This window comes from Pantherophis guttatus, chromosome 2 (genome assembly GCF_059756535.1).
Source record: "Pantherophis guttatus breed Tessera chromosome 2, ASM5975653v1, whole genome shotgun sequence".
Taxonomy (NCBI): Eukaryota; Metazoa; Chordata; class Lepidosauria; order Squamata; family Colubridae; genus Pantherophis; species Pantherophis guttatus.
Window position 1 is genome coordinate 184,951,071 of NC_142064.1, and position 21,395 is coordinate 184,972,465.

The 21,395-nt window shown below is 40.7% G+C and overlaps 1 long non-coding RNA gene across 1 annotated transcript; it reads left to right on the forward strand.

Annotated features, from left to right (window-relative positions):
- The first annotated feature begins 1,907 nt into the window (after positions 1 to 1,907).
- LOC117657242 (uncharacterized) lies at positions 1,908 to 13,488 on the forward strand. The gene is made up of 2 exons (XR_009621683.2): positions 1,908 to 2,149; positions 13,259 to 13,488. It is a non-coding gene; the product is annotated as an uncharacterized LOC117657242 (long non-coding RNA).
- Positions 13,489 to 21,395: the final 7,907 nt, after the last annotated feature.

Consider the following 21,395-nt stretch of genomic DNA (forward strand, 5'->3'; position numbering starts at 1 on the left):
TCCAAGTTAGGTGAGAAATCTAACAAACTTGCTCAGACTGTAGAAGTTACTTGGATAAGCAGCGAAATGTTTTGAACCAACATGAAAAGAAATCCAGTTGCCATGACTCAACTTCCAGACAATGAGAATCTTCATTGACAAAGCTTCAAATTCTTCATTTTCACTGTGCCAATTGATTAGGAGTGAGAACAAGAGATAATGGAACTGTCAGGTCCACATGTGAAGGTTCAATTTAACTAATGTATTGCTAAAAGACCATGCACAAGAATCTTCTCAATTAATGCTCATTAGTTATAGTTAAATAAGGGCCAATGGCATTCAAGGAGGGGGTTGGACTTAGTTTGTTTGTGACTATGAAGTGATTCTAGGATGATCCCTTTTTTCATCCCCCCCCCACCAGCTCTCCCAGTCCTTCTCCTACAGGAACAGAATCCAAGCACCCTGTCTCCATTCTTGTACGATAAGAAAATCGTGCAAGACTTCATTAAACTAGAGAACATTTACACAGTCATTTCTCAGTGAGGACCTACAGATTAGGTCCTGTTAACTGTTGCATTAATAACAAGTGATTATTGTTATTAATTAATTAATATTAATTAATAGCAATCGTGGTTTCTATGCATAAAAGATCCTTAAGAAGGACAAGGCCTTTTGATTGTGTTACTAAGCAACTGGTTTCCAAAAACACACCAAGCAGTTTTGCTGACTTTCTGGTTTCATATTAAAAGAAGCTGCCCATTTACTCAATTAAGAGCAAGCTGCAATGGATCCATCATTACGGACATTTCATCTAGTACAGTAAATAGCTGGTAGTCATCTATTCATTTTAAATATAACTAAGGGAGTCCCCATAAATATTTGAGAAAACTATAAATTATCAAGCAAAATAGTTCTTCCCCCTGAAATTCTATAATAGGCTGTATTCATTTTGGGTTTTATTCTCCTGTTTTAGCAAAAGCTGGTTGTTTTCAGGTTCTTTTAGAACTGTATTCCAAAATATTAAGGCTGGCTGCAGTGAAGGAAAAATTGACTCAATGGACAAAACCAATACCACTTTTTATTTTGTCAAAGCTTTAGGAAATTGTGAAGGCTGACTAAAGTATCCTCTAGAATGAAGTCTCCTTTGAGTCAGCTTAACTCCTCGTAATTTCCCAGATGCATCCATGTTGCTTGCTTGGCAACATTGCAGATATGTTTGCCAGTGCCTTCCTCTGGATTTTTGTTTTTGTTTGGACTTTCCAGTCTGGCACACAGCCCTGATAGTTTCCTGGTGACCTTCCACCCAAGCAGAAATAGGATCAGATGGTACTAAGCTTTTCCAGATCAGCCAAAGTCAGCTCGGTTGCTGCCACCTAAAAGAGAATCCTTTAGCGTACGGGTTGAAAAATTGATGAGCAAAGCCATTTTTCCTTGGAGCACAAAGAAATTTGGGCAAGAGCAAATAGAATGAAGGTAAGCCATAAATAAGGCCTTTCTGGACAACGCATTCCTTTAAACTGGATTTTTGTGTGTTTCTGCTCTAAGGTTTGCCTGCTGATGTGGTTTTGTCTAAGCTAAGCAGAACCCAATGCACAATAGATCTCAAAAAGACCTTGAAATGTATACAATGAAAGCCTGTTTTGTGTGTTGTTCATCTTAAAAATATATTTCCTTCACACACACAGTGCCCTTGAAAGCAGGAGCCTTCTGCTTCAAGTGCATGTAATTTTCTTTGAGAAAATAAGATCTGCTAACCCTTCCAGCTATAATAGTAGCAATATTCTCATAACCATAATAAGATTTCTTTGTAACATACCAAACACAATTCAAGGAAGTCCAAGTCTTATCTGTCACATTTCTTACGGTGCATACTTATGTACAGAACATGTAATATACAGAGGGCTTGTTTTTTTGTTTGTTTGTTTGCCTAGGCTCAAGGATTATCTCAGATTTGTACAAGAAGGGACCACTTGCAAGTTCACTAAAGAAAGTAAGCTCCATTTGCAGAGCCAAGGTTGGAGTGGAGGTACCAAAGTAGCTTGAGGAATATGGAGCTGAGGCTTCTAAAGTTGCATGTAGCCTCTTATTGGAGTTCATCCTGAAATTCTTCTCAATTAAGCACATCTTCATGATGTGGATTAACGTGTTGGAGTCTGTCCACTTGTACCAAGTAAGTATACATGACTCACTCATACCATTATTGGTATAAAGGGGGAGCAGCATTTCTTTTAAGGGGAGGGGGGGGAAGCCTTTCCAAATCAAAATAAGGTTGAGCATTTCTCCCTCAAATAATTTACTAATGTCTAAAATGGATGACCAAATGTGAGGCATTCCCTTTTTGTGCTACCAATAAAAGGGAATATTTGCAGCTCAGGGTTGAAATGAGGAGACACAGTGCCCTAAAAATGTTACCTAGTTTCGTAATGAAATGTCCACAACAAAACAACCAAGCTCAGAGAGCACCAAGGACCCCTCATTCCCCCCGCCCCCATACAGGGTGTTGAAAAAACATGCAGCAGGTGGTTGATAGACTAAACAAATGATGTGGCTGACATGTCTTCTCTTGCTTTTTGAGTCCGCATCAGCCTCATTTGGATATTCTGATGTATTGCCGCAATCTTGCTATATCCTTGTAACCATGGCAATGCTGATGGGCCCAACAGGCCTGAAATCATGTACATGGCTGCCTTCAAGACCTAGGTTGGCTAGCTTGATGTGAAAAGAGGTTCAGGCCAAACCAGAGCAAGCCTGCTAATGAAAAATGGAAAGTGGAGTGGACAACTGTGGTGTTTGGTGCTTGCTCCTTCCGAAGAGCCAGCTAGTGTGGTGTGCATACTGCAGGGAGATAATTTGTTTTCACTTTGCTTCTGTGAAGTCTGTTTCTCCTACTGCTGTACCTTCTGCCCAAACCACACAGTCAGCCACATGAGATAAGATAAAATGGAACAATGCATTCTTATGTTGAATGGAAGCATGAGGATTAAATACACAGGAAGTCACAACTCCAAGGTAAAATGATTACATAAAAGCCACGTTAGGAATGATTAATACTTAATTGACCGATTAGTAAATTTCCCAAAGAGATGAAATGTGGTGGTGACTGCAATTCCTGCTGAACAATGGAAGACTGCCTTTTATATTTTGAGCTTAATAATACTACTCATTTATTGAGGACTGGAACAAATCTATATCCTCGACCTCGCCCCCCACCCCCCACCTCAACAATTAAAATTTGTTATTAGTTAAGTACATAAAAAGAAACCTCAAGCAAACAAAACATATTTAAATCATTCTAATGTTTATGGTTTCTTACTGTGTTATCATTGATGAGCTAAATGAGATTCTTGACAATTCTGTCATGCCCATCTAAGTGCATGGCTTCACAAGGGCAAGACAAGGCAAAAGAATATAGCAATAGCACTAGACATATATACTACTTCACAGTGCTTTACAGCCCTCTCTGAGCTGTTTACAGAGTCAGCATGTTGCCCCCAACAATCTGAGTCCTCATTTTACCCATTTTGGAAAGATTGAAGACTGAGTCAACCTTGAGCCAGTGAGACGTGAATTGCCAAACTGCTGGCAGCTGGCAGTCAGCAGAAGTAGCCTGAAGTACTGCAATCTAACCACTGTGCCACCACAGCTCATGATGGAAGAATTTAATCTCTTTGGTATTCATACACACACACACTGCATACTCTGTTATGCACAGTATTGGGGTTTTGGCATAGTTTCAAAAATTATTTCTATCATCATGGAATTATTTATTTATATTTAAAATCCAGTATTGCCTTGCCATGGTTTGAATTGCTTGGGGACCCATTAGTGATGAGACTGTCTTCCATGTCATTAATGGTCATTCTGCAATTCCCAGAATTCCTAGTTGGCTGGCCTTCAGAAATCTCCATTCTGGTTGCAAGTCCCAGCACATTTTGAAGAATGCAAGGTTGGGGAAAAGCTGATATAAATGAGTGGTACCTGGAGAAATCTACTCAGCCTCCTTGCTCTGGTGGAAGGACAGTCTAGGAATCATTTCCTGAGTGCATATCCACCCTCTTCCAACTGTATCTCACTGTCATCCCATACCTGATGATATGGCGGCATATCATTAAGGTGGCATGTTCCCTAATATCCCATCTTAAAATGCTATGCTTTGTGCAGGCAATATATACAGAAACATATGCGTTAGGGAAGCTGCCCTCAAGTGATGTGCTCCATGTGACAACCTTCTGGTTTCAACTGATCTGCTGGTTTCCTGTGGGATTACCCACCTCAGTCTGGTCTCTGATCTCTTGACCTACTCTATTGGCCAACTGATAGAAAGTAGGAAGCATGCAAAATAGAAAACCTTGAAACTAACCAGCCCATGCCTGTGTTATTGTATATAATTCAGGGTGTAATTGAAAGGAATCAGTTCTTATACTTTTGTAGTCTGCTTGGCAAAGAATTCCTTCTGAATTCTTCTGCTCATGTTATGTTCTAAGAGTAATAGTTGCCACACTAATCTCCATGACTAAGCCCCTTTTTCTTGAGCAGTACTTATCCATTGGCTACATGCTGGCAACCACTGGAAGTCAACCAGGAGATGCAAGTCTTTGCTCCCAACTAGTGGTCAACCGAGAGCCAATTTGGTGTAGTGGTTGAGGTACCCAGCTAGAAACTGGAAGTTTATGATTTCTAGCTCTGCCTGTGGCTTCTCAGAGACTTCTCCAGACAGTTGCCAGGAGCCAGCATTGATTCAACCAACCCACATCAAACAAACAAATAAGCAAACAGTTGAGGCAGTTGTGTGTGGTGGTTAACTCATTAAACTAGAAACAGGGAGACTGTGAGCTCTACCCTGCCTCCGCACAAAGCCAGTTGGGTGACTTTGGAGCCATTACTCTCTCTCAACCTAGGAAATGGCAAACCAGTTCTGAAATCTTACCAACAAAACTGTAGAGACCTGTCCAGGCAGTTACTAAGAGTCATGACTGACTCAAAGGTGAGAATGAATGAATGAATGAATGAATGAATGAATGAATGAATGAATGAGGAAGTCGTCAAGAGGTTGAAGAGTCAAATGGCTGGCCTATGATTTCAAAAAATTAGAGATAAGCATTTCATGTGCTGGATAACATTAGGTAGAGCTGGAATTTTGACCAAGTGTTTGAATCATGGCCCATAGAAGCTTGCATGCTAAAACTTTATGGACAGCAACACAGCCCCTATCCTCATAAAGGCAGACTGCAGATAGATTTAGGACAACATGATATCCTGCTGGGTTCAAGAGGGGGGGAGGGGGAGCATGGCAAAACCATTGAATGTGGCCTGTGAATCTTTCCTAGTCCAACCCAGAGGTGCCAGGGATTAAAACAGGGCTCTTTTATAGTGCAGTGTGTGTGCTTAATCACTAAACCAATTCATTCCCTAAAACATAATTTGGCCTTACTGCTTTTTCAAAGGGATTTCTACCAGCAAGAAAAGTTGTCTGCATATGCTAAAGCCTATTTTGTTTTTTTAAGTCTGTGTTTTAAAAATATGCCTGCTCTTGCTCTTCTGCACGTGCTCAAGGAGAGAGCGCCCAAGTCTTTCGTGGCATGAAATGTTGATAGTTCTGTGTGCCACTGTAAATCAAACCCAGTCAGAATCAACAGATTTAGAGTTGTCCTTTATTCACAGAGTGCAATCACTGTTTGTACTGCGAGCCCTTTGCATCCTGTGATTCTCTTTGCAGAGAAAAGAGCTTTGCAAAACCTATCTTTCAGGAGGACTGGAATGAGGACGGACTCCTTAATGATATATGTAACCCAGCATGTGATTGCTTAACTTGGTACAACAATTACCTTCCTTTATAAAGATAGATGGGGATTGCTCCCAAAGAGGAAGATCATAATAATAGAGCTCAACATTCTTGTGTTGTTTATATATATACTGATTACAGTTTTATTGGTAGTAATTCAAGATATGGGAGCAAAAGACATCATGAGGTTTCCATAATTATAGATGTCTATCTGCTCTTTAATATAATTGGATTTCTTACAGTAAAAAGAATGTTTGTGAATGCATCTATTTTTCTCCCATGCATTATGTCATCTTATTTTTAGGGCCATCTAAATAAGAAATTTCCTCTTCATAGAAAGGAGGACTGGTCAGCTTTTCATACTTCAGGAATTTAATTAGCCTGTGTTAACAACCTCAGTGAAACCTGGAAACGAGAGGAACAAAAGTTAATGGTACTTGACTTCTTAATGTTATGCCATTTTGCAAAAATAAGGGTGAACATAAACAAATACATTCATTCCTGATTCTTTCAGAAGGATCAAATAGGGAACAAACGTGAAAGCTTTCTCTTGGTGAGAAATCAGTTGTATGTTGTCACTTTGTGTGGCCCTCAATATATATATATATATACACATACATACATACACACACACACACACACACACACACACATTGCACTAAATTCTTTAGGGGAAAAAATGGAGTCATTTTGGAATATTAATCAACGATTAATATACTTTGCTGAGAATACTTTATAATGTATGCTGCTTGAATCAGAAAACCTACTTTCTGTAATCACACATTAATAATCAGCAGAATGGAACAAAGATGAAACAGATGAAACAACATTTTCTTACACTGCACATTTCATTACACTGCACAGACTCTCTAGAGCCGTAAGTGCACTGCATGAATGTTTGTTTAAGTACCATTTCTATTGCTCATTCACTGCTGCTGGTACAACTGAGTTAATCAGTAAAACCAGAGTCTGTGTCCCCGTCTCTAAGCCAAGAGATGGTAAATTTCCTCTCTAACCAGCAAGCCCACTTGGACAAAGCAAAGAGGAGAGGAAAAGTGAAGGCAGTGGGTTCCTCCTTTGCCGGTAAAGGCAATTCCGGCAGACACTGGAAGCAATTCACATGGCTGCTGAACAGTCAGATGGTTTGGGAGGGGCCCAACCCATTTTATCACACACATACACAGAGCTATCTAATATGCTGCAGCAAATCAACAAGCCGAACAGTGGCAGGAAGGAATGCTGATGTATTTGAGGCTGAAGGATTCAGATGACAGGGCTGCTTTTATGCTTGGCGTTAGCAGAGAAGAAAGAGCAGAAAACACTTAGTCATTGGGTGAAGTGAGGCTTGGATGAAATTTAAGTCCTAAGATGTGTTTTAGGATCAGAGTTGGGCTTCACATACTGTAGCAACCAGTTCGCCCAGCACTGGAAATGTGAGCGCACGAGCATGCTCACTTCACTTGCACGTACGCCATCCACGCATGCGTGAGGTGTCAAAAACACAGCGATATAGGTTTGCGCCTGGGCTAGAGGCCACCTGCAGGTCGCCATTACCGGTTTGCCCGAACCAATACGAACCGGCTGAATTACCACCTCTGTTTAGGCTTATAAATAATATTAACTTTCTGTATTTGCTTTTGTTAAGTTACTAGTTTATATCTCTTGAACTCTTACAGGAAGCCTCAGTTTTCAGGAAGGTGTTTTGGGTACTGTGAGAGGAAGGCATTTTTTTAAAAAAATTGTACTTGATTGGAATCAGAAGGATTGCTCCATTGGCTGAGCCCCGAGAAATACTAATTTATTACTAATGGTTCTGAAGGCAGGCCATAGTATGACTTTGCACACCAGGTCACCATAAAATCTAGTGTTTTGTTCCCCTTCTTTCCGCAAAGAAAGCAGAATGTGCACCCCCTTCTTGTAGCTTGCCAATATTATTCATTTAAGTTGGGGAAATGCACTATGTCAAACTATTCATTTCCTATATTATATAAGGAGTGAAATGGAATCGGACCATTTGATAATACCCCTTTGGAACTAGATTCCAAATTCTACGCTGCCCTGTTGCTGCCTGTATCAGATATATATTGATGGTCATGCTCATTTGGTTCTATGAGGAAGTTATTTGGTCAATACATCTTCAGGTTCAAAAGGTTGTTTTTATTATTTACAAATATATACATGCATACGATAATGAACAGGGTGTCCTGTTACATTTTTACCCTAACTGTATGACTCAGATGTTGATAGGAGAGAGAAGTTAACGTGTTGTCTCGCTGAGAGATAGATGAGAGAGAGAGAAAAAAAGAGGAAGATGTCCAAGTGGTTTCTAGATAAGAGTCCAATAAGAGAGTTCATTGGCTGATATAGTCACATGTGATGCCTGTAAAGACTTAACCCCTTCTAGTCTCTGGTGCAACATATGCAGGCAATATCTGACAGCCTGTTTAGTTCCTCATGTTCTTCTCATATTTCTCAGCAGGTTGCATGCTGAGAAAGTCTATGATTTAATTCTTTGAACTATGGCCTGCAGTGTTTGGTTGTGAGATTGTGATGTATGGAATAACGAGTCAGAGTCCACCGCATACACATTCAGTGGCCTAATGAGGCCTGATTTTTGGAGACAGCCTAAAGGGTTTTGCAAACCATTTTTATCTTCTTGTCTTTGTCCACCTGCACAGCTGAGCAGGCACTTGTTACCCTGTGTTAATTTATAGTTTAATAATTCCTGTGGATTAGAAACCTGCCTTTCCATTTCGCTCATTCTGCTCTTTGTTTGCAAAATAACTTCAGGTTTGCTCAACAATGATCGGGGCAGGGAAGAGAGCCAAACGTTACTGTAAATGATACACAAATTCTTCCCAACATAAAGGTCAGCTAGCTACTCCCACTTCTTCCCCTCTTCCTTCTGTTACTCAAATTTCTTCTGCCCATTTATATATGGAAGGGGATGAATATTAGAATGGTGGTCAGGAGGAGGGTTTTTTTTGTTTTTTTTAAAATTTGATTTATATGCTGCCCTTCTCCGGAGACTCAGGGCGGCTTACAATGCGTTAAGCAATAGCCTTCATACTTTTGTATATTTATACAAAGTCAGCTTATTGCCCCCACAAACTGGGTCCTCATTTAACCTACCTTAGAAAGGATGGAAGGCTGAGTCAACCTTGAGCCTTGGAGAGATTCGAACCAGCAGTAAATTGCAGGCAGCTGTGTTAATAACAGGGTGCGTAGACCACTGTACTATCAAGGAGTGAATGACGCATGTAAATGTAAACACAGCTTACATATCAGGAGAGTTGGTTGAAAGAGTTTTGGATAATAATTCAAATGAGAGAACCAAATAAATGCAAAATAGTAGGTTGCATTTTGGGGCTCTGCTCCCATGTCCTCCACATATTCAGGTTTGAGAAGAGTGACCTGTAGCCTCAGCTGTGTGCCTTTCCATGAAATAAGTATTTGTGTTTAGACACACCCAATAGGACAGCCATCCTTTTTATAAGGATCCCCATGATATTTTCTCACATTCTAAAAGTGCTGACAAACCCCAAATAGTGCTGTCTACATGTCTCAAATAATTGAACAATGTAGAATAAAGGAGCACTTAGGAAAAGTAGTGACATAATCCATTTTAAAGAATGGGACATTCAGATATGGGGGATAAGACTAATAAAGGCTATTAGTCATTATGTCTATATATTACCTTCAGTACTACAGGTAGTCCTCAATTTATGACTTATTGCTTAGCTATGGATAGGAGCCATGGTGGCCCAGTGGTAAGGATGCAATATTGCAGGTTATTTCTGCTGCCTGCCGGCTGCCTGCAATTCAGCAGCTTGAGTCTCACCAGGCTCAAGGTTGACTCAGCCTTCCCTCCTTCCAAGGTGAGTAAAATGAGGACCCAGATTGTTGGGGGCAATAGGCTGACTCTGTAAACTGCTTAGAGAGGGCTGTAAAGAACTATGAAGCAGTATATAAGTCTAAGTGCTATTGCTATTGCTATGGATGCATTTACCAAAAGCTACTTAATAAGCCAATTTTGAAATTACAATAGCAACACGTGCCTCACAGTCATGTCATTGCATTTTGGGTCTTTGGCAACCGGTTCACCTTTATGGCCATCTCCAGTGTCCCCTGGCTACATGACTGCAATTTGTGAGTTTTTTTTTTTTTTTTTTTTTTTTTGCTGCTTTCCACCTACTACTTCCAGTTAGGGTAAAATTCATTCACTTAATGAGCGTATCATTCATTTAGTGACCACCACATTCACTTAATGACTGTGGCATTTGCTTAGTGACTGTCACAAAAATGTCATAAAATAGAGTCCAGTCACAAGGTAACCCGCTTAACAACCACAATGACTTGCAACTATAATTCCAAACTCAATTATGGTCTCAAGTCAATGACTACTTGTAGTGAGCATATTGGTTGGTGAGGAATAATGTAGGAGCTTGTCAACTTTCCAAAGAAATCTAGTTTACCAACCTGACAAACCATGGAAGTAAATTGGCCTAATCAACAGGTGTCATGTAGACATAATTTCTACCTAGCTAGCGAATGCTTATATACTGGATAATGCACGGAAACATATAACTTATGGAGCTATATGTTTAGTAAATGGCTTATAACCATTCTATTCAGTAAGGAAGTGAAAAAGAAGAGAGATTCTTGAACTCCTGTACTGCTAAATGTCACTTTTGGGATCTATCTCGCCAATTATGTCATTTCTTAATCCTCCTTTGGGCAGGGAAGAGAGGCTGAATTCTGACAATGCTGAAAGCCGCCTCCTGAGCATTTGACTTCAGTTGCTGCACCAGAGAGACTAATATCTATCTAAAAGCCACTTGCTGTCTCAGGGCCAGAAAAGCAGAGGTGAAATCAAGGGCAGGTGTTCTTGGCAGAAGTACAAGATCATTTATCCTAGAGGGCCAAGGGATGAAGAAGATGAGAAAATGTTGGAGAAGGTTAGAGTTTTGGGACCCTGAATATTGATGATTCTTTGGTTTGTATGCCATTTTATTTATTTATTTATTTATTATTGAATTTCTATACCGCCCTTCTCCCTGAGGACTCAGGGCGGTGTACAGCCAGAATTAAAAAACATACAGTACAAATATTAAAAAACAATTAAAAGATATATAAATTTGGCCCAATTAAAACTCACTACCAATTAAAACATTTAAAACATTTAAAAATTTCTTCTTAAGCCAGCCTGGCTTGCTTGAAAAAATGGGTTTTAAGGGCACGACGGAAGGCACTGAGGTCTTGGATTCTCCTTATCTCTGGGGGCAGCTGATTCCAGAGGGTAGGTGCCCCCACAGAGAAGGCCCTCCCCCTGGGGGTCACCAGCCTGCACTGTTTGGCTGATGGCACCCCGAGGAGGCCCTCTCTGTGGGAGCGCACGGGTCGATGGGAGGTCGTCGGTAGCAGCAGGCGGTCTCGAAGTTAGCTAGGCCCTATGCCATGGAGTGCTTTAAAGGTGATAGCCAACACCTTGAAGTGCACCCGGAAGACCACCGGAGCCAGTGCAGCTCGCGCAGGAGCAGTGTTACATGGGAGCGCCATGCTGCTCCCGTCACTACCCGCGCTGCTGCGTTCTGGACCAGCTGGAGCCTCCGGGTGCTCCTCAAGGGGAGCCCCATGTAGCGCCATGTAGTCTAAATCTAAATTTAAGTCTAAATCTATGTTTGGAGCGTGGTGGCTCATGTGGTTAGGATGCTGGGTTGACAATTAGTAAGCCCGCGTTTGAGATGTGAGTGCTGCTGTGTAATGGAGTGAGTTTCCATCATTCGCTCCAGCTACTGCTGACCCAGCAGTTTGAAAAAGGGTGACTACAAATAGTTACTGTATTTTTTCAGTAACACTACTTTTTCTTAAAAATATTTATTTGAAAATGGAAGGGCGTCTTATACACAGGAGGCCGAGAGGAGAAAGCATGGCCCATCCCCTTCCTCCAGCTCTGCCAGACGAGCCTCTACCTTATATGGAGCTCTATCATTCCTTTCTATTGTACTTTCACATTGCCACTCTAGATTTCATCTCTATTGTTCCTGTGATGCATTTCTTGTTCTTGTATTACTCACTCTCTAATAAAATAGCTTCTGCATAGTGATGGCTTGTAGTGTGCTTACTTACTCTATATGAAACATGGGCATGTCCTATACATGGGGGCGTCTTATAGATGGAAAAATATGGTAGATGGGTACCACTTTGGTGGGCAACTTAATGGAGACATGAAAGGAACCCCCAAATTGGTGTCCCTGGGGTAACAGTGATGTCACTGGCTAATCCTTGGTGCTTCCAAGACGAGAGCGACTGAGTGAGTCTGTGTTAGAGCATGGAGTATATAGTCTTCAGATTTCCTGCCTCAAAATGGCAGGACAATATTCTGGTGGTTTGATAGTATAGGTAGTCCTTGACTTACAACCATTCGTTTAGTGACTGTTCAAAGTTACAACTGAAAAAAGTGACTTGTGACCATTTTTCATACTTAAAACCATTGCAGCATCCCTATGGTTACGTGACCAAAATTCAGAGGTTTGACAACTGGTATGTAGTTACCCTGTTTCCCCCAGAATAAGACATTCCCTGATAATAAGCCCGATCGGGCTTTTGAGCGCATGGCAATAAAGTCAAGCGCTTATTTCAGTGTTCAAAAAAATATAAGACAGGGTCTTATTTTCATGGAAACATGGTATGATGGATGCAGTGTCCCAGGATCATGTGACTTTCTAACAAACAAAGTCAATAGAGAAGTCAGATTCATTTAACAACCGTGTTAGTAATTTAACAACTGCAGTGATTCATTTAACAACTATGGTAAGAAAGGTTGTAAAATGGGGCAAAACTCACTTAACGACTGTCTTGCTTAGCAATGGAAATGTTGGCCTCAATTGTGGTTGTACGTCTAGGACAATCTGTATGTTCAAAAAGGGCTCCAGAGATCAGGAAAAATAAAGACCTATGAGAGCAACATTTAGACTCGGAGTTTCTTATCTCTTTTTCTTTCCTCAACAATCCCTTTCCTGCTTACTTCTTAGTGGCAGGTGTGTTTCTGATCTCAGACCTATTTGGGGAGAAAATGGCTGGAAAGGGATTAAGTTTGTAAGAATTGGACAGGAAAATTTTAAGCATTACATTTGCCTGGTTTTCTTCTATAAATGGCCGTTTGTACTAGATTTGCAGATATTTGAGTGTCCTACTTGCTTTAGCATGAAGATCTGACCAAATTTTGCCAGTGAATAATTATTCAAGCCAGTCAAATGTATACTGGATTTCTTTTATTTTTCCATCATTACTGTTGGCTGCTTGTGGTGAGTGGAATTCACAGCAGGCTCAGCTCATGTTTAAAAAAACTCACTGCAAAACTGATGATAAGGAACATATCTTCTACTTTTAAGAAAACAGTCCACAATTGCAATCCATAGGTCATCATTAAATGCGTTTCCTTGTAAACAAATATCCAGTATCAACAATTGAAATCTATCCTCTACCTCTTTTCAGGAAACAGGATTTACCATTCTGAGTTTCAGCACCATAAAAATGAACAAGCATGTCCTGGAAGATACCCTGATCTTTGACTTCAGTGTTGTCATGTAGCAGAGGCTGAACAAACCAAGAGCATTTAATTGTCGTCTTCATGTTGTTCTGCTTCAGTGTCACAGTGCAGTTATGTCTGTAATGTGGTCCTAAGTACGTTTACTTAGAATAAAGCACACTTGAGTTCAATGTTATTTATTCTGCAATAAGTAAGTTGAGAATTGCTACTTTAATTATTTTACTTTTCTATTCAGCCTGTCAAAACCATCCCAACTTTTCCCTACCAAAGCTTAGCAGTTGTTACCATGGTGTCTTTGTGTCACTGGGGTAACCTTTGGGGAAGAACATTTGAACAGTGCATTACTTCCCACATAATACATTGAATTACAAAGACAGAAACAATTTCTTGTTTCTATTTCAAATTCATAATGAAAAAAAAAATCACAGTAAGATTTTACTTGGATTGTATCATTTTGGCTTATAGGTAGAGGGTGATGTTTGTGCTCAGTCTAGGAAGAGGAGCCACCTACAAACCCATCCAGTAGGGTCATCTGAGAGACAACCACTGGCTTTAAATGGGATGAGGTGATCAAAGTGCCATCTCTTTTTAACACGCATCACATGTTTGCATCCACCATTTTGAAGTCACTGTCCATTCCTGCAGATGTTCCATGTCCCATAATTCCTTTCCCTCCATGGTCTTTGAACTCCCCTTTTATAACTATTGCCAAAATAGCAATAATTACAAAGAGTTTAGAGTAGACCTCATCCTCTTTGTCACTGATTGCAACCGGCTTTGAAGGAAGGAGAACCACTCTAGAAGAATGTCATTTCAAACCACCTAACTTGGTCCAGAAAGTAGTTGATGACATTGAAAACTGCTTGGGAATTAAGCTGCTGGCCAGGATAGATTCACTGCCCCCCCCATCCCAAGCTCACTAGAGTGCAATCAATGCCATCTCACTGCTAATGCCAGATTTGAATTCTGACTGAAAAGAATCCAGATAATTCATTTTCTCCCTTTGGAGCTGGAAACTGGGAACCTTGTCAACAAGTTTTATTAAAAAGGGAAGATTGATCCTGGATTAAAAACTGTCCAGCTCTGTTGAATGGAGTGAAGGCATCTTGTACAAAGGATAAACCACTGCCTCTTCAAAAGCCTGCAGCAGTACTCCATCCCTCAGTGAAATATTAACCACCACAAGTGGTAGGTAGGAGGCTTTGTAGGAGGCCTTTACTGCCAGGAGTAACAAAGATCTAAAATGCAGATGGCCAAACTTATAACACCAAGGACTCTGTCTGCTTCGTCAGGACTTAACAGGATCAAACTCTCCCCAGATAACTAAAAACTATACTTTAGTCAACTCTGTAAAACTTGTGCAGCCGAAGTGCAACTCTGAGTGAATCCAATCGATTTTATCTGACAAATGCCTAGACTAATCCTCACAATGAGTCTGCAAGTGTTCCCCTAACTCATCCTAAGGGAGCAAGTTACCTTAAACAGGGCTGATGGTCAGCGTTCTTCAGACACAATAACAGCACGGAAATAATTTCATTTTGCCGTTCTTATTGCCACAGGGTAATCCTTAAGAAAGTCTCTTACCCATGCTAATAAAATAATAAATCAAACTAATAAAATCAACCTTCAGTAACACTATCAAAGCTATTAAATGGTGTCCCAGAAACAGATTTCAGCCAGCAAATGCCCTTCTGAATAGTTCAATTACAAGGTCTCCCTGAAGCTTAGGGACAAAGGTAGCATTGAGTGCTTTGTGGGAAGGCTATTTTAAAAGTTTGGCACTGTCATTGGAGAAGCAGCCACTTCTCGGTCTCCTTCTGCAATATATGGAACCTAAATTTTAAGCAAAGGAAAATTTAAGGTTACTTTTCCCCCCCTTTCTCTGAAACCTACATTGTTAAATGTAGAAACTTGACAGGGAGTCAACCAGAGTTGGCTGGTGGCCACATAAATGTTTTAAATAAATAAATAAAATTAAGAAATAAAATATTTAAGCCTAGATGATATTCTAGATGGGGACTGGGCAATTTGGAAGGTGTGTGCATAATTCAGGATATTTGTTATGACCCAGATGGTCAAAGGCAAGGCAGGCCTCTAGAGAGTCCTTTATTTCTCTCAACAAATGGTCCCTACAATAACTGTTAAGGTTCCACCCCCACGTGACCCTGAAGGCAGCCACACTCAGCCCCCAAACAACAGCCCCTATAGCACAAATAAAGTCCACGGAGTAGGAGAATCTCACAGGACAAAGTCCAGGGTTCCAAGTCCAGTCCACAAGGCAGAGTCCAGGAACAAGACAATGGCAATCCTCAGGGCAAAGAAAAGGTCCAAGGCAAGAAGCAATTGCAAGGATACAGCGAAGCAAAGGCCAAATGCAATCCACAAGAGAAGGGCAAGGTCCAAGACAAAAGGCGAAGAGCAATCTTCAAAGCAAGGCAAGGCAAACAGCAACAGGCACAAGTCGAAGCCGGGGGAGTGTAATCCAAAGCAAACAATTGTTCCTGGCAAAGACTAACTCCTCACGCCTTCTCCTTAAGTTACTCCACTCCAGGTGTTCCTTGTGAGGAGGGTGGGGAGACCTCCTCCCTTGTAGCCCTTCTCTGGGCTCCTTGCCCTTGGATCGAGTGGAGGAGATCTGCTGCCTATTAGCACCACTACCTGTCAGCAGTTGATCCTCCCCTGTGCCTGTGCAGGCAGGCAACTGGTCTACCACCTCCCCCAATGTCTAAGGGGCTCAGGATAGCATCGTTCTCAGCCCCTGGCCTCTCCAAGCATGCCAAGGGAGAGTGCCATCCCTCTTAGATGGTCCCAGTTTCAACTCCTTCTCATTCGAACTGGGCTCCAATGGGGCCATGACAATATTCTTGTGTCTATTCCACATGTTGATGCCATATGGCTGATTAAGGTTGCAAGTCCTTTCCATCTATGAGGCACTACAACAGCAGCAGTCTTCCAGAAGGCAAGCCCTTTTATTATGAATAGAAGAATGTAGCATCTGCAGGGTTTATAATGTGAACACAAGAGATACATTTCATCACTGCAGAAGTAGGAAGTGCAGAAACAGCAGTAAGTTTTTGGCAACCTTAGCGCGAAAATTGCAGAGCATGACTCTTGCCATTTTCAGTCTGTGACCCTCCATATATCCACTGTTGTTTCTTCATTCCTATACTTTTTTTTCTAGATAAGAAGAAAAAAAAACTTTTTCCACCCACAATTTAGGAGAGGCAAAGATCAGGGTGCCCCTTTCCCCTTGTCCTCCATTTTTTGCTGGTCATTATGCAGTCAGCTTCACAAACTGGTATAGTTCTAATTCGTAATACATATTCTATCAGTAAGTGTATATAAATCAGAGGCTTCACATCAGGGGTGGGTTCTAAATTTTTTTACTACTGGTTCTGTGGGTGTGGCTTATTTTGTGGGTGTGGCTTGGAGGTCATGTGACTAGGTGGGCGTGGCTAGCTGGTCAGAGTCATTTCTGGAAGGTCCTCACACTTACGACCAGTCCTCGCACTTACGACCCGACTCATTTGTTTGCTTTTAACACTGATCAGCTGTAGGACGGCCCTTTGAAGCCCCACAGCAAGAGTTTAAACAATTTTTTTCCCTCTAGTCATCAGCTGGGACTCAGGAGGCAGCAATAGATTGGGGGTGGGACCAAATAAAAGGTAAGAATAACATGGGTGGGTGGGTGGGAGGAAGGGCGGGGGAGAGAACCGGTTCGGTGACATCATATCATCACCGCTACTGGCTCGGCCGAACCGGATCGAACCGGGAAGAACCCACCACTGCTTCACATTGATTTCGTATCAATATGGGCATTTTGAAAGAATTAAAAAAGAAACAAAACAATCAATTTTACTTGGGATGGTATATACAGGGGTGTCAAACTCATGGTATCATGTTGTCGTCGCATGACATATCATGATTTCCCCCCCCCCTTTGCTAAAACAGGGTTGAGTGTGGCCAGCATGTGATGCATCCAGCCCACGGGCCGTGACACCCCGGTATATAGCAATAGCACTTAGTCTTATATACCACTTCATAGTGCTAAGCAGTTTACAGAGTCAGCATATTGCCCCCAACAATCTGGGTCCACATTTTACCTACCTCGGAAGGATGGAAGATTGAATCAACCTCGAGCTGGTGAGAATTGAACTCCTGGTAGTGAGCTGAATTAACCTGCAATACTGCATTTTAACCACTGCACCTCCATGGCTTCATGGGTAATTAAAACAAGAAGAGATACAGAGGTGGGATTCAACCGGCTCTGTCCGGTTCGTGCAAATCGGTAGTGGCTACTGCGGGAGGCTCCGCCCACCCACCCAGACGTAATGTGTGAGTAGTGTGCATGCGTGGAAGGCTGTGCACATGTGCAGAGGAGGTGTGGGCAAGTGAAGTGTGCTTGCACGCTCACATTTGCAAACCGGTAGGGAAGGTAAGTGAATTCCACCTCTGAAGAGATAACATTGTGTTTATGTCTTTAAAGGTGGAGACTTCTAGTTATTTGCAGAACTATCTCTCTGCCCATTTCTGCCTGTCTCATCCACTCAGGAGGGTGTTGCTACAGGTTCTGTCCTTATGGCAAGGTCATTTGATGGTGTCTGGGAGATGTGTCTTTTCTATATTAGTGCCTGCTCATTGGAATGATCTCTCCCATAAGGGGAGATGGCCCTGGCTCTGTTAGCTTTCCAAAATCTTTAAAAACTGTTTTTACCTCCAGCCTGGGCCAGAATAATAAATAAACATGTCTTCTGAAGGGATAATGTGTGTTTGGTTGACCTCTATCACGTGCATTTGATATGCTAGCTAGGATTCTTTTTTTAAAATTGTATACTTTGTTATCTGTAATAATTGGGGGTGAAGGGTGGCATTGGTTTTATTGGTTGGTGTTTATTTGATGTAGGTTGCCTGGGGTCACGGTAATGTGAGTTAGGTACCTATATAAATGTTGTAAGTTAACTAATTGAATGCACTCTAAGTCTGTCATGATAAACTTTGATTGGGTGCCATCCAAGGTTGGTTGAAAGATGAGCGACTATAGAAATGCCTTAAATAAAATAAAATAAATAAATAAATAAATAAATAAATAAATAAATAAATAAATAAATAAATAAATAAATAAGCAAGCAAGCAAGCAAGCAAGCAAGCTGTTTGGGGCAAGTGTTTACAATTTTAAAAGGATAAGAATTCTTTCCATCTTGGCATACACTCACTCTAAAATTAAACCTCATTGATTTGCTTGCAATAAATTGGATCAGTTTAGGATTATACCTTGGTAGATGTAACTCTATGACTAAAATGTCATAACTTCCATTGATTGAATACAGAGTTTACTTTATTATATTTTCATTCTCAGAATTTCAGCAACATTACAATTTACACTCGAGTCTTTAATGAAGTAACATACTGAATGGATGACAAAATCGCACACTCTGTTAAATTGTTGTCCTTAAGCCCCAAAATTGTAGTATTCTTTTCAATAATCAAACGAATGCACATTCATCCTAGAAATTTTGGATACATTATGTATTTCATCCATAAATTTAATCTGTAAAAGCTTTCTATTCTTAATCTAAGCAGAAAGCAGACCTTTACAAAGTAACAAAAAATAATAATGAAGAAACCAATTCATTTTATGTCTGATCTGATACGTTGATTATCATGATGTTGATAGTAATAACATCTAATTTCTGGGCACATGAGGGATTACTACCAGAATGGGCATGAAAAAATGCTAATAAATCGAGTGTTTTTTATTCTGAAGGGATAATAGACTTCTTTGAAATTTGATGCATAGGCAGTGGTGTGGCATTGAACGTCAGATTTGTGCAAGATAGCAGGATAAGTAGACATGCCTTCTGATCAGTGGTGGAATTCAAATTTTTTAAATACCAGTTCTGTGGGCGTGGGTTGGTGGGTGTGGTGTGGATTGGTGGGCGTGGGTTGGTGGGCGTGGCAGGGGAAGGATACTGCAAAATCTCCATTCCCACCACACTCCAGGGGAAGGATACTGCAAAATCTCCATTCCCACTCCACTCTGGGGCCAGCCAGAGGTTGTATTTGCCGGTTCTCTGAACTACTCAAAATTTCCACTACTGGTTCTCCAGAACCTGTCAGAACCTGCTGAATTTCGCCCCTGCTTCTGATTCAGTTAATATGACCTCTTTAGGATGCCCAATCTGGAATCTCCAATCTGGTAGCATTATAAAAGGAATGATGCCTGTGTTCTCCGCAGATGTGTAGAGAGCACTTATTTATACCTCTCGATGTACATGCATGTGGTGGGAGTTTCTGAATTCTGATCTTTTCTGTAATGTTTGTTCTTATAATAGAGTCAACAAACAGACATTGACCTTGCCTCTTGCTTTAAATGCCCTGCTACGCTGCCAGCATGGGAATGAGCAAGTCACATGGAAAGGACTTTGGCTCACACGGACTGTTCATGTGCAGAAAAGGAGGGGGAGAAAGCAAATACAATAATCTCTGCAGGAATCTCTTGCATGCAGTGCCCTCCCCCTCCCCCAGCTAGATAATTTGCTTAAAAGCAAAATTGTATTAGTTTTAAGCCTTTTCCAAATCATCGGAACCAATCAAAGCTATTGTAACCTCATACCATGCCCGTCAGAAAGCTCCAGTCCTCAGCAGTGACATTCATCCCACAAAAATGGATACAGGACAATCAAGAACATGCAAGATTCGTTCAGAGAAAGAACTAGACTTGGGTGGGTCACATCTGCAATGTAATTCATGGAAGTTCATTCAAGGGATTTTGAATCTGATCAAGGATTTAGTGATAGCAGGTATTTAATAAACCTTCAAGCATTCTCTGGATGGCCATGTTACTTTGGGGCTGAAGAAATGCTGCTTTGTTTTCTTCTTCATTTTTAAAATAGCAGTGTCCCAGTATTCCATTTTGGGCATTTTATAATGCATGTGCTTAAGCTAAGTTTCTTTGATAGCAATTTATATCTTTTCCACTAGAGAAAATAAAGCACTTCCAAGAAAAGAAGAAATGTTAATGAGTGGTATATAGGATTTTAATAAAAGGTATAAATAAAAATGTTGCAGCATTGGGAAAGGATAACCAAGAACCTAGTAAATGGATTGCAGATTGGTTAGTAAAGGAACATCTCTTTTGTCAAAATGTTAATTATTAATTAAACTTATTTTAGTGTATATGTATATACCCACACACCCACACACTCACCCACACAAATCAGTTAGGTTAATAATTAACATTTTGATAAATGAGATGTCTCTTTATATAATAACAGTACATAATCCCTAACATAATAACAAATCCTGCAAGTCTGATTGTGCTATTCTTACTCTCTTTCTTATACCTCAATGGATCAGGGAGTTGTTTGCCTTAGCCACTTCTGGATATTATCTTGCTTTCCAGGACTTAAAGAACATTTTGGTATCTTAGGTATCTGGTTTTTTCATATTTCTGTCAAAGTCCCATTCTCATCTTATTCTCCACAAGTACTTGCCAGAAAGTAGAAAGACTCCAGATATTGATCAATACCTTGAATTAATTTTAACTGTGATAAGAATCATAGTCCAACAATATTTGGGAACCCAATTTAGGAAAATATTGATATATAGTAGGAGAAGGCAATACTCTTAAGCTGAAGGGCAGGCTTGGGAATTTGAGATCATGCCATGGTCACGGTCACAAAATGTCTGCCAGATGGGTTTCACATATCCCATTTTTAAGAATGTAAACTGCCAAGTCCTCCAAGGCTTTCTATTATCCTCCAGCTAACCAAAGACACTTTGCTTTTCTTGGGTAGGTGGGCATGTTTCCAAACAAAACACCCAACTATTCAATGTTTCTGGTTTTTTTAGGGTTGCTGGTGAGGCCTTTGGGGGGGGGCTTCTTGGAAATAATATTATGCAAATGTTCCGCAGTAATTGATTGAAGCTATCAGAATATTATATATAGTCCAGCTTCCTTTAAAGAGAGATAGAGATGTTACATTATGTCACTTCCCATGTTTCCAACTCTATTTTTACACAGTATATATCCTGGCAGCATTCACAGTTTCACTGACCACCAGGAGACATCATGTTATCAGT